General features: G+C 45.6%; 1 protein-coding gene across 3 annotated transcripts in view; it reads right to left on the bottom strand.

Annotated features, from left to right (window-relative positions):
* Positions 1-13,339, bottom strand: part of SYN3 (synapsin III) — a 337,312-nt gene that overhangs the window by 94,339 nt on the left and 229,634 nt on the right. The gene's annotated exons all lie outside the window — the stretch shown is intronic.

The raw sequence follows: 13,339 nt of genomic DNA, 5'->3' as shown, positions 1-13,339 counted from the left end.
GGTAGTCACTCTGATGGCATTCATGGCCCCAATGGAATTAACCCCAACACTGCCGGATCAATTCTTACTTGATAGGAACTCGTGACCTGTGCCAAACGCTGACAGATTTGAAAAGTCCCAAAAGAAAGGGATATGACTGAGTCATGCAATTTATTATCAGTGTGCAACATTTTTGCTATTCATAACTGGTGTACAAAGTGGCATTTTGATAAATACAGCATTCATTGATGCCACCATGTTTTCCCTTTCATATTAAGGGGGCTTCTCCAGGCTATAGATATTGCTGACCTATTCTCAGGATAGGTGATCCATATCAGATCGGTGGTGGATCAACACCAGACATCCCTATATATACTTTGCGGAAGCAGACGGCTGTGTAATTTACGCCACCAGCGTACTGCACTGGAACAGGAGCTGAGCTGCAGTACCCGGTATGGCCACTACACAATGTATGAGCTGTCTGCTTCCAGTTCCGTACTCTGTATATTTTCCAGCACTGCAGCTGCCTGAAACAGCTGATCAGTGGGGTGTCAGTTGTCACCCCCCGCTGATCTGATATTGATCCCGAGGATAGGTCATCAATATCTGTAGTCTGAACAACCAAGGGGTTCTCCAGGCTAGTTATAAAAAATGGTCTTTTTTCTAATGTGTGGAAGAAAGGTAAATACTTACCCAGCCATCCCAGGCTCTGCCAATTCCATCATCCCCACCGAACTCAAACATCGACGGGCTCTTCTGCCCACGACCCGGCTGGATGTGTGCGCATTTTTCCCTGTTCATCTACATTCACCATTACACATATGCGCAGTCTGTGTGAGTGCAGTGGGTATGGTGGCATCGGTGGAGCGAGGGATGGGTAAGTACTAACCTAACCATCTTTCTTCCAAAGATTAGAAGAAAGGCCAGTTTTTATAAACAGCCTGGAGAACCCCTTTAATTATGATTTTTTTAATCCACTATATAAAATCTGAAGCACACAGCATTGCCGTAGTCTACGGGTGCCGCATTATTGATTTGAACATCATACAGCTGCAATACAACCAAAATCTGGTATTTCATAATCATGACTGGAAAGTTACAGTATAAGGCTTCATGCTCACGACCATAGGTGGCCTGTGCCCGTAACTTGAATGGGTCCGCAATCCAGGAGATACAGTGCAGAATGGAAGCACGGATCGGACGCTCCGTAGTGCTTCCATGGGTTTTCTGTCCGTGCATCTGCACAGCAAAAAAGGAGTGCATGCAGTACTTTTTTGCGGTGCGGACCACCGGATGTGGATCATGGACCCCATTCAAGTGAATGGGTCCCCGACCGCAGACTGCAGGCACGCGGTCGGTGCCTGTGCATTGCGGACCGCATGAGTCCTAAGGGTATATGCACAAAGTGCATATTACGCATGGATTCTCATGTGGAAAATCCACAGATTAAAGGCCTCTTTCACACAACCGTTTTTGTTTCCGCCATTTTTTGCGGTCCGTATACGGAACCATTAATTTCAATGGTTTCGAAAAAAAAAAAAACGGAATGTACTCCGTATGCATTCCGTTTCCGTATTTCTGTTGAAAGATAGAACATATCCTATTATTGCCTGCAAATCATGTTCCGTGGCTCTATTCAAGTCAATGGGTCCGCAAAAAAAACTGAACACATACGGAAATGCATCCGTATGTCTTCCGTATCTGTTCCGTTTTTGCAGAACCATCTATTGAAAATGTTATGCCCAGCCCAATTTTTTCTATGTAATTACTGTATACTGTATATCCCATATGAAAAAAACGGAACGGAAACACCAAAAAAACGGAACAAGCGATCTGTGAAAAACAGACTGCAAAACACTGAAAAAGCTATACGGTCGAGTGAAAGAGGCCTAATACACTACCAGCTAAGTAGATGAGATTTTCAAAATCTCATGTATACAGTTCGGAAATTTTCCGAGCAGAAATTGAACTGCAGTGTGGATTTTGAAATCCACGGCATGTCCATTGTTTGTGCAGATTTCCCCCTATGTAATGCAAAGGGCAAGATCTGGGGCAAATCTGTGTCAAAATTCATGACAAATTCCCCAAGTAGCACATGTAGATCATGGTGTAGATATATTGTGGAAACACTGTGCGCATGTAGTCTTATAATACCCAGAAAATCTGCAGAAATTTGGTGCAAAGCCGCACCAAAAACCGTGATAAATAGTGGAGATTTATGTGCAGTTTTTATGGCATTTTTCTGATTAGATTAGCATAGCAGGCTGTACATTTCTGGTTAGATTAGTATAGCAGGCCATACTGCCCGCCACAAATAATGAAAAATCCTAGTGTACTCAGTGCGGTCACTAGAATGAATCGCTATATTCTGTAATTATTAATACTAATGGTAATGTGCAGTGCTCCCTCTAGTGGTCAATAACCAAAAGTTTCAAAACTTCCAAGCCTTTCCACCTGACAGGATCATTAATGCAGCTCTGCATCCAGATGCCTTCCAGGTCTGATTAAGATGTTGTTCATGTCCTGCCTCATTTAGATAAAGGAGATTTACCAAAAGTTGTGTAAAGTAAAAACTAGCATTGTTGCCCATATCAACCAATCAGATTCCACCTTTAATTTTCCAGAGGAGCTCTGAAAAGTGAAAGGTGGAATCTGATTGGTTGCTATGGGCAACTAAGCCAATTTTCCTTTACACCAGTTTTCATAAATCTGCCCCTTTGGTGTCTCCCCACCTTCTGGAATAGATAAATGCACGCTGCAGTACACTTACTGGTCACTAGCAATAAAGACCTAATGAAGGAGGTGATGGATCGCGTACTACCATCCACGTCCACGTATATACCACGTTGCATTATATTAAAGGGGTTGTCCCACGAGAAATATTCTGCTGTTTTCAAACCAGCATCTGGATCTGAATACTTTTGTAATTGCATGTAATTAAAGATTTAGTATAGTCAGTGAGTTACTCCATAAAATGTAACTGTATAGCTCCGCCTACTGTTTGTTATTTTTATTATTTCTCTGTCCACCTCGCTGAGGTGGACGCACATGCTCAGTTCCATCATTCAGCTGCCTGCTGAGCTGTCATAGGGAGAAGGCTGCAGCCCTGAGCTAGCAGAGCAATTGGAGCAAAAAATGGGGAGATCTCTGGATCCATGCAAGGTACTAACTTGGTTAGAAAGAGATTGCCATGTACTATACGGTGTTTGATTTCTGTTTTACATTAATCCCGGGCTAACCCCTATAATATCTGCTATTGTTATCTGTCATCAGCTATTAAAAGCTGGGCTGGGCTGAATAGTTCAATAGAACCTGTGCACATTATCAGGATTGTGAGGAGAGAGATCTAGAATCTCCCATCGGCATTTTACCTTCAGGGAATCACTTTAGCTATGGTTGTGCTTCCTAGGACGCAGTGGAGCTCAGCTCCAACAGTTACCTCTGCAGCTCCTAAAACTTCACGGCCCCATGCTTGTCACCCATGTCCCATTCACATAATCATAGAAGCTGAGCTACATGGAGCTGTGGGTGAATTACTGACAAATGCTACCTGCAGCCACCACTAGGGGGAGCATACATGCATGTGCAGTAAGCTCCCTCTAGTGGTGGCATCAGATAGAATGTTTATCATGCTTTGGAGCTCTGAAAGGTATGGGGTTATTTAGGATTAGAAAAACATGGCTGCTTTCTTCCATAAAACAGCACCACACCTGTCCATGTTTGGTATTGCAGTTCGGCTTCATTTAAGTGATTGGGGATGATCTGCAATACTGCATGCAACCTTTGGACAGGTGTGGCTCTGTTTATAGAACCAATCTGCCATGTTTTCTACTACTGGACAACCCCTCTAAGATTAGACATCCCTTTTAAGTGCCTTTACATTCCATTTTTTCGCTGCCTGCTCATCTCAGAGTTGGGACTTGTTCACATCTTTAATCCTGAGGAATGGACCTCTCGCTGCCCAGGCTGAGTGTTTATGTGCAGACAGCGGCAGAGAGCCAGCCATCCCTTAAGTCCACGCGCAGTGTCGCCCTGCGCAGCACTTTCATTAGGCAGAGATCCTATACATCACTGTGCTGCGCATATGCGCGCACCTTCAATAACATAAGTTTTTACCTCTAAGTGCTAGCGCAGCCCCATTCTGCGCAGAACTCCCTTCCATTAGGTTTTGAGTCTGTGCGCAGCTACATGTAGCGCAGCGCAAGCGCAGTCCCACAACATGAGCCTTGGTGCTCTAAGTGTTCGCGCAGGTATGTCGAGCGCAGTACGTCACAGGTGACGAACATAATAGGCGACTGAGTTCGGCGCGTCACTCGTCATGGGGGTGCGGTCTTGGTTATTATTGGTTGGCTGAGCATTTTGCCCTGTAGGTGATAGGACGGCAAGTCTGTCAATCTCTACACACTGTATTTAATCCTCCAGTCGGACGGGGTTACTCATTGCTGCCCATTTACCCCTGAAGAAGCCAGAATACTGGTGAAACATGTCGGGGGGCAGTTCTAGTTTTTAAATGCTTTATTTTTGGTTTGTTTAAGAGTAATACAAATATACACCAAGCACATCTTTAGTGTTTAGTTTTTAGTTTATAATATTAAAAGTGAAGTATTAATTTTTACCTGGGTCAAGATAGGTTCTATTGCCTGTCCAGGCATTTGTCAATAAACTGGTTAAATAACCTTACCCAGGTTAGGTCCTAAACATGAATACCTTATTGTTATAGGCTCAACCGCCTTTTGTTTGTGGGGACCCCCTTCACCCACCAACTATATCCGCCCCTCCTAACCCTGCGGGTGACTATAGTCATATGGCAGGTTTTCTCTCGAACGTACCGACATCTAATTTGAATGCCACAGAGGAAGCACAAGTGTTTTCCACTGGCTGTCTCCCTATCAATACCACTGATATCCAAGTAGCATTCAGAGAGATATACCAGACCTATAAGCAGTATGTTAGAGCCCAGTGGGAAGTTGCTAGTTTAGACACCTACCAACAATAGGGTTTGGTGTTTAGGGGCATGCGAATCAACATTGTCCCACATTCACACCAAGATGATGCCACCTTTATTAAAGGTTGGCAACAATTATTAACAGAAAACTCTCTACCGATGCAACAATATCTGTTGGAGTATGAGAGACTATCATTGACTAGAACAGCCAAGCGATTGGAGCAAGAAATTTCTCAGATCCAGAACCTTAGGTCCAATTCAGACTTTGCCGCACAGGAGTTGCGGTTACAAAAACATATTGAGTCCTTCCAAACTGAAATAAAAGAAAGAAAACACAATAAATACATTAGAGGCAAAAGGGACTTTGACACTGGTCAGATTTATTTTTATAAGTCCAATACTGCCAACACCTAACCTAAAAGATACAATACTAACAGGCCAAACGCGTCAGTCAGATTGGTCAGGATCAGAGAATCGCCCCACTAGAAACCCTGTGGGGACCAAACGTAAATATAGAGCCCGAGGACAGTCTAGTCAAAGGAAGGCACCTGCCCCTCAGATGGGCACAGTGACACAAACGGGTCAAACATGGCAAGGCAGTCAGGGATCCATCCCTGTATCAAACGCAATTACGACAGGGTCCACCTCAGCTGTATTGCAGAGTTGGGACTTGTTCACATCTTTAATCCTGAGGAATGGACCTCTCTGCGCCCAGGCGGAGTGTTTATGTGCAGACAGCAGCAGAGAGCCAGCATCCCAGCACTTGCCAAAGCTATTTCCCCTCTGGACTGTACACTGTGTGCCGAGCACCCGCCCTCAGTGTGACTTCCTCGCTCACCTCGGCTCTGGTGGGTGCAGATGTCGTCCGTTTCATCACACAGCTCAACACCTGGCTACACGCAGCTCCAGTAATGGTGACCCACCCACCCATGTTTCCAGGGCTAGTCTCACCTCTACCTCTTCTGTTATCTAATTTAAAGGCGTATTCACATCTTGTACAGCATTCACGAGGGTATGCCATCACTTTTTTAACCTGTGGGGGTCCGAATTCTTGGACAGCCACAATCCTGAAACTAAAAGGCCTCTTTCACACGGGCGTCATGTTTTTTACCCGGATAAGATGCACGCCTGTGAGAAAAATCGGCATGTTTGGTACCCAAACCCGAACTTCTTCACAGAAGTTCGGGTTCGGGTTAGGTGTTCTGTAGATTGTATTATTTTCCCTTATAACATGGTTATAAGGGAAAATAATAGCATTCCGAATACAGAATGCATAGTACGATAGGGCTAGAGGGGTTAAAAAAAATAAAAAATTATTTAACTCACCTTAATCCACTTGATCGCGCAGCCGGCATCTCTTCTGTCTTCTTCTTTGCTGTGCACAGGAATAGGACCTTTGATGACGTCACTGTGCTCATCACATGGCCCAATCACATGGTTCATCACCAGGGTGAGGGCCACACTACAGGTATGGCTGTACATGAGCCCTTACACCAGTACTGCAGGCCATACATTCTCAGGGTTATTGGGTGTCCCAGAAATCGGGCTCCTGTTATACTAATGAGGACCGCACTGTTTAGCCTGTCTGCAATGGCCGTGCAGTATGGCGGGTTCCACGCAACCATTAACAATACAGGTCTACTAATCAGTTTAATTAGATCCCACTGCAGCTCGTACAGCTATGTGGTACCCAACTGCAGCACAGACACGTCGTAACCGTGACACGACCGCACCGTATGGTCGTACCCTTTTAGTGCTAGACACATAGGGGAAGATTTATGAAGACCGATATGACGGAAATGCCAGTCTTGATCCCCTGCGCTGCCAGAATATTGGGGAGATTTATCAAAAAGGTGTTAAGGAGAACTGGCTTAGTTGCCTCTAGCAACCAATCAGATTCCACCTTTCATTTTTCAGAGCTCCTTTAAAAAATGAAAGGTGGAATCTGATTGGTTGCTATGGACAACTTTTGATAAATCGACCCCAATGGGCTTAGTTTATGCTGAGGCTCCGTCATAAATTCATATATTAGGCCCATCCTCTAGCAGTCAGTGGTCCTAAATTGAAATCTATGGCAGCTCGGAACTTCTGTAGATTTCAGTCTTCATTTACGCCAGAACCCTGTCCCTGTAACCTTCTCAGAAAGGGGCGAGGGCGGCGAAGAAATGTCTCTAAATTAAGTCACAATTGCGTTTAAAAATGCGTAAACACACGGACTTTTTCTTCCCAAAAATTGGAGTAGTGACACGATAAATCTCCCGCATAAGGCCTCATGCACATGAACGTATTTTGTTTACGTGTCCGTGCCGTTTTTTTTGCGGATAGGATGCGGACCCATTCATTTCAATGGGTCCGCAAAAAATGCGGACAGCACACCGTGTGCTCTCCGCATCAGTATGTCCGTTCCATAGCCCTGCAAAAAAAAATTGAACATGTCCTATTCTTGTCCATTTTAGGCAGAGTTACAATGGATCCGCAAAAAAACAAAAAACGGATGACATACGGATCGCAATTTTTGGACGGCAAAACACATACGGTCGTGTGCATGTAGCCTAACTCAAGAAGAAATTGGGTTGCAACATGTCCTGATCATTTCCAGTGGACACAGGTGCATGGCCATCTCTTGTTACCTGCGGATATAAACATAAATGTCTCCATTCACTGACAGCAAGAATAGCATTTACATCATTGTGAAAGAATCTCTTCAAGTAATAATTATCTATGGCCACACTGCAGAGAAAGGAAGGAGGGAGGAGCATGACACCAAAAATATCGCACCCCAAGTCGCGGTTTCCCGAGACCGAACACTGCTCCTCTGCCCTGAACTCACAGCATCATGATGACGTAAGTTACCGTGACTTCCCACCACAGGTCTACTACTGTTTTGGAGCCACATAATGCCATGAATACAGTACAGGAACTCACAGCACCATAAATCATTAGGGGGAGCAGTGTTTGGTCCAGGAAAGATGGCTGACACGTGGAGCATGTTAGATTCCGAAGGACGCAGTGATGGAGCGGCTCTCTGGGTGGACTACAGCAACACTCCCCCATTATATCATTTACAATGAGATCATGAAATCGCTCTGGAGCTCGTACTCAAATATTTCAGCAACCAGATGAATAATGCGAAACCCACAGTGACTGGAAAATCAGGTTCATTGTGGAATTACAGACAATGAAGGGGAAGTCATGTAAAGTATGATGCACTGATTCTGTAGGTGCTGGGAGCTTGGGATGTCATCTATTAATATGTGACTCTTTGCTCTTTTTTTTGAGTGTCTGCTTGATTTGAAGCTTGTGTTTTTTTTAATCAAATGTACAAAATGTTGCACGTCAATTTTTCAAATTTATTGCACAAAACACATATGGATTTCTCATTCTGGAGTCTAGTTATAGTCATTAAACCAGGGGACTGGAGTACGCTTGTGGATTCTTGTACGGAAAAACCGCAGCGTAATATAATATCAGAAAAGTGCAGATTGGACAAGTTTAATGTACACTTTGCTTTTTCGTTCCGTGCAGAAATTGACCTGCTGTGTGGATTTTAAAAACCCATGGAAGCTCTACGGAGCTTCCGATCCGTGCCTCCGTTCCGCACCGGACCTTCCGGATTGCGGACCCATTCAAGCAATATGGGCCTGGCTGGCACACGGTTGTGTGCATGAGGCCTTCTGGTTTGGATTTGGTGCGGAAACACACAGAAATCTGCAGGGAAATTCATGCAGAATTTCTGAGGCCAGCCCGCACCCATGAGCAGTTGGCACCTGCAGCAGCGGATCCGCAAGGCAGAGATTTCCACAGATCCGGCATTGCCAGATTCTGCATTTCACAGCCAGATCCCCATTGACTATAATGGTGTCCAGCAGTGATCGACCGCTTTCCAGCATAAATGCCGGATTTTGGCAGGATAAAACCACGCAACGTTTTTTTGTCTAGCCGACAACTGCGACAGGATGCCACAGATGCGAATGTACCCTAAACCCTGAGGCCTCTTTCTGAGGAGTGATAAGGTTTATGTCAGGATCTGTTCAGGTAAAAACGATGGTTTGGCACACAAGTTCAATCATTTTTTTCTGCGTTTGCGTTCAGTCTCTGCATTTTTTTTTGTCCAGATTGTATCCGGATTAAATGTTTTTAACGTGCATGAAAAAAACTAAAAACTGAAAAATAACAATCAGCAAAAAACGCATTGTATGCCGATGCCTTCCGTTTTCACACACGCCCCATTCACTTATATTGAGTCAGAGCTGTGTGAAAAACACACAATATAGAACACGATTTTTCACAATGATGATGCGTGAACAACGACGCCCATGTACACAGACCCATTGAAATGAAAGGTTCAGGATTCAATCTGGATACTATGCGTTTGAGGCTGCAGTCACACGTCCGTGCTGTGTTGCGGACCCGCAAATTGCGGATCCGCAACACACCCGCCCGGCACCCCTATAGAAATGCCTATTCTTGTCCGCAGCTGCGGACAAGAATAGGACATGCTCTATCTTTTTGCGGAGCTGTGGACCCAAAGATCGGGGCCGCGCTCTGCAAATGCGGATGCGGACAGCACACTGTGTGCTGTCCGCATCCATTCCGTCCCCATAGAGAATGAATGGGTCCGCACCCGTTCCGCTAAATTGCGGAACGGATGCGGACCCATTTTGCGGACGTGTGAATGGAGCCTAAGGCCTCTTGCACACTAACATGTGCGCCCCGTGGTCGTGCTGCGTCCCGCAAAATGCGGGCTGCAATGCACGAGCACAGTCCGTGGGGCAGCCGCAGCGGATCGCGGGCCCATTCACTTTAATGGGTCCGCGATCCAGCCATTCCGCAAAAAGATAGGACATGTTCCATCTTTTTGCGAAACGGAAGTATGGGACAAAACCCCACGGAGCTCTCCGTAGTGCTTCCGTAGGGTTCCGTTCCGTGCTTCCGTTCCGCGCCATTCTGCATCTCTGGATTTGCGGACCCATTGAAGTGAATGGGTCCTCATCCGTGATGTGGAATGCCCACGGAATGGCACCCATGTATTGCGGGTTCGTGTGCAAGAGGCCTAATACACGCATCGCATCCGGACACAAAACTCGCTTGTGTGAAAGAGGCCTTGGGGTACTTTCACACTAGCTTTTTTCTTTTTTCGGTATTGAGTTCCGTCCTAGGGGCTCTATACCGGAAAATAACTGATCAGTTTTATCCCCAGGCATTCTGAATAGAGAACATTCCGTTCAGGATGCATCAGGATGTCTTCAGTTCAGTCACTGTACGGTTTTTGAAAGGAGAAAATACAGCAGCATGCTCTGGTATTTTCTCCGTCCAAAATTCCGGAACACTTCTGGCATTATTTTACATTGAAATGCATTAATGCCGGATCCACAGCCCTAAGTGTTCCGGAAAAACGGATCCGGTTTTGTGGTCTGTGCATGCACAGACCTTTAAAAATGTGAAAAAGATAAATACCAGATCCGTTTTTCTGAATGACAACCGGAGAGACGCATCTGGTATTGCAATACATTTGTGAGACTACAAATGGAGTCCGTTTGAATACAGATTGCCGGATCCGGCAGGCAGATCCGGCGACCGAACTGCCTGCCGGAATCCAGCGACGCTAGTGTGAAAGTACCCTTAGACGGGCTGTCTAGACCTGCACCAGATTTATCATAGGGGCTGAGGTTGGATGATAAATGTGGTGCAGGGATAAACTAGCTTAGTTGCCCCTAGCAACCAATCAGATTCCATATTTCATTTTCCAAAGCAGCTCTGAAAAATGAAAGGTGGAATCTGAATGGTTGCTATGGGCAACTAAGCCAGTTTTCCTATACACAAGTTTTGATAAATCTACCCCACTTTTCTCTGACTCTATATCAACTATGGGTTGGCTTACTTTGAGGCCGAGTTCACACGAACGTGTGTGACCCGTGCCCGGGCTGCGGCCCGCAAATTGCGGGCCGCAATGCACGATCGCCGGCCGTAGGTCAGCCGCATCGGATGGCGGACCCATTCACTTTAATGGGTCCGCGATCCGCCCGTTCCACATAAAGATAGGACATGTTCTATCTTTTTGCGGAACGGAAGTACGGGACGCAACCCCACGGAAGCACTCTGTAGTGCTTCCGAGGGGTCCCGTTCAGTGCGGCCAATTCCGGATTTGCGGACCCATTGAAGTGAATGGGTCCGCATCCGTGATGCGGAATGCACACGGAACTATGGCCGTGTATTGCGGCCCGCAATACGGCCACGGATCACACACGTTCGTGTGAACTAGGCCTGAGACAGAATTTTACATAAGTAGATTTCCAACATCATTGCGTAATTGTTAGTGAATTTGCAGGGGCCAATGGTTCGGACCCCACCACACCTCTACCCCTCCCCAGTGGCAAGGACGTTGTAAAGTTTTGTCGCACAGGACTTTAAAATGTTGCAAAAGGGGCATGGGAGTCCGCAGAAATTTTTCCAGGGGGGGGGCATAATTTTATTGACATCCATGCTCTACTTGTTTCTGAGAATGTAATGAAGGGGAGGGGCATATTCATTATCAAAAAGTATAATAACGCATGAGCTGTGCAGAGCAGAGGCAGAACTCAGTTCACAGATTCCAGGGGGGGCAGTTCACATATTCCAGGGGGGGGGGCACTTGCCCCCCCTTGCCCCCCCCTGCGGACGCCCGTGAAAAGGGGCATTACGATTTTTTCTGATGCAAACTGGTGTTAGTAAATGGCTCCCATTTTGTTTTTGTTTTACACGGGGAAATTGACCTTCAGTGCAGCATGTTGGTTGTTTGTGCGGCAAATCCGTATCAAAGTCCACAACACATGCAGATTTTGGTTGGAAATGTAGTGAAATCCGTACACAAATCCTTGCGGAAAATTTGAATTAACTGCACTGCTGTGTGCATGTAGCCTAATACTATCACAGTACATGGGAAAAGGTTCATTGACAAACTCAGTCCAACTACATTAGTGTACAGGCATATACGGCTAAGGGTATGACCACATAGCGCGGTTGTGTCATGCTTGTGACGCAGCCATGCTGCGGTCGACTATTGTGCGGCTAATTAAACTAATGAGGCCACACTGTTTAGTCAGTCTACATTGTTAATGACCGCGCGACACCTTCAAAACCGTGGCCATTAACAGTACAGACCGACTAAACAGTGCGGTCTCATTAGTTTAATTAGGGCTTGTACGGCCACATGGTACCTGAATGCAGCATGGTGACCGCGTCGTGTGGTCATACCCTTTGTTAACTCTTTCAGCTGGCATCAATTGTACGCTGAACACTAAAAACACTCACCGAGGTACTAATAGGTTAACTACGCAGTGGGGGTCATTTTATCAAAAGTGGTGCGAAGGAAAACTGGCTTAGTTGCCCATAGCAACCAATCAGATTGAGCCTTTTATTTTCCAAAGGAGCTCTGAAAAATGAAAGGTGGAATCTGATTGGTTGCTATGGGCAACCAAGCCAGTTTTCCTCTGCACCACTTTTGATAAATGACCCCCATTAAATAGCGCTGTGGAGAGTGTGGGTGCCATTTAGAAAAAAAAAAAAATGTATAGATCTATATAGTTTCATACAAACTACAGGATTTATTATATATATCTATATTTATATAGTTGTGTGATCGGACAAACTCAGCCGGCTACATCTGCAAGTATCAATACCAAAGTACCTTGGGATGGATCTCTACGTCAAAGCCACTCTCTACATTGGCAGAGCCGCCATGTCTGGAGAGGGCGCTTTTATTTTAGAAATCCACATATACAGGTGAAGCAGAGCTTATTGAGCTCTTTAAGGGCTCATGCACATGACCGTATGTTTTTTGTGGTCTGCCTAAAAAAACGGATCTGAGAAAAAATATGCATGACATCCGTGTGCATTCCGTATTTTGGTGAACAGCTGGCCCCTAATAGAACAGTCCAATCCTTGTCCGTAATGCAGACAATAATAGGACATGTTCTTTTTTCAGCGAAACGGACATACGGAAACTTCCGTTTTTTTTTTGTGGACCCATTGAAATGAATGGTTCCGCATACGGTCCGCAAAAAAATAAACTGAACGGACACGCTAAAGGTTCATCTGCAGTCCTATGTAAAAATAAATAAAAATTGTGCCCAATGACAAACTCAGCACTGCTACACTCATAGTCAGGAATAACGCTGTAATATTTTGCATGTGGAGCCGCTCAGTGCTTTGGCGGAGATCCCACGCCTGGCAGAAGGACTGTTGTTTTGAACTTGAGATCCTCTGCTTTAGTAATCACACCTCCCTTAGTCCCCCATCCAGACAGAGGTGCGGGAACATTCCCTTATCCCCTACAAGGAAACAGAAGAGGGACTGAGCGAGGCCTCGCCCCCAGCAGCCTGGGCAGCTCTCAGGGATAGTGCCATTGGCTTGGGGCTGCAGGGGCAGGGCAGAGGA

Source organism: Bufo bufo, chromosome 1, assembly GCF_905171765.1.
Source record: "Bufo bufo chromosome 1, aBufBuf1.1, whole genome shotgun sequence".
Classification (NCBI taxonomy): domain Eukaryota; kingdom Metazoa; phylum Chordata; class Amphibia; order Anura; family Bufonidae; genus Bufo; species Bufo bufo.
The sequence above is the reverse complement of the archived record's forward strand: the minus strand, read 5'-3'. Positions and strand labels throughout refer to the sequence as shown.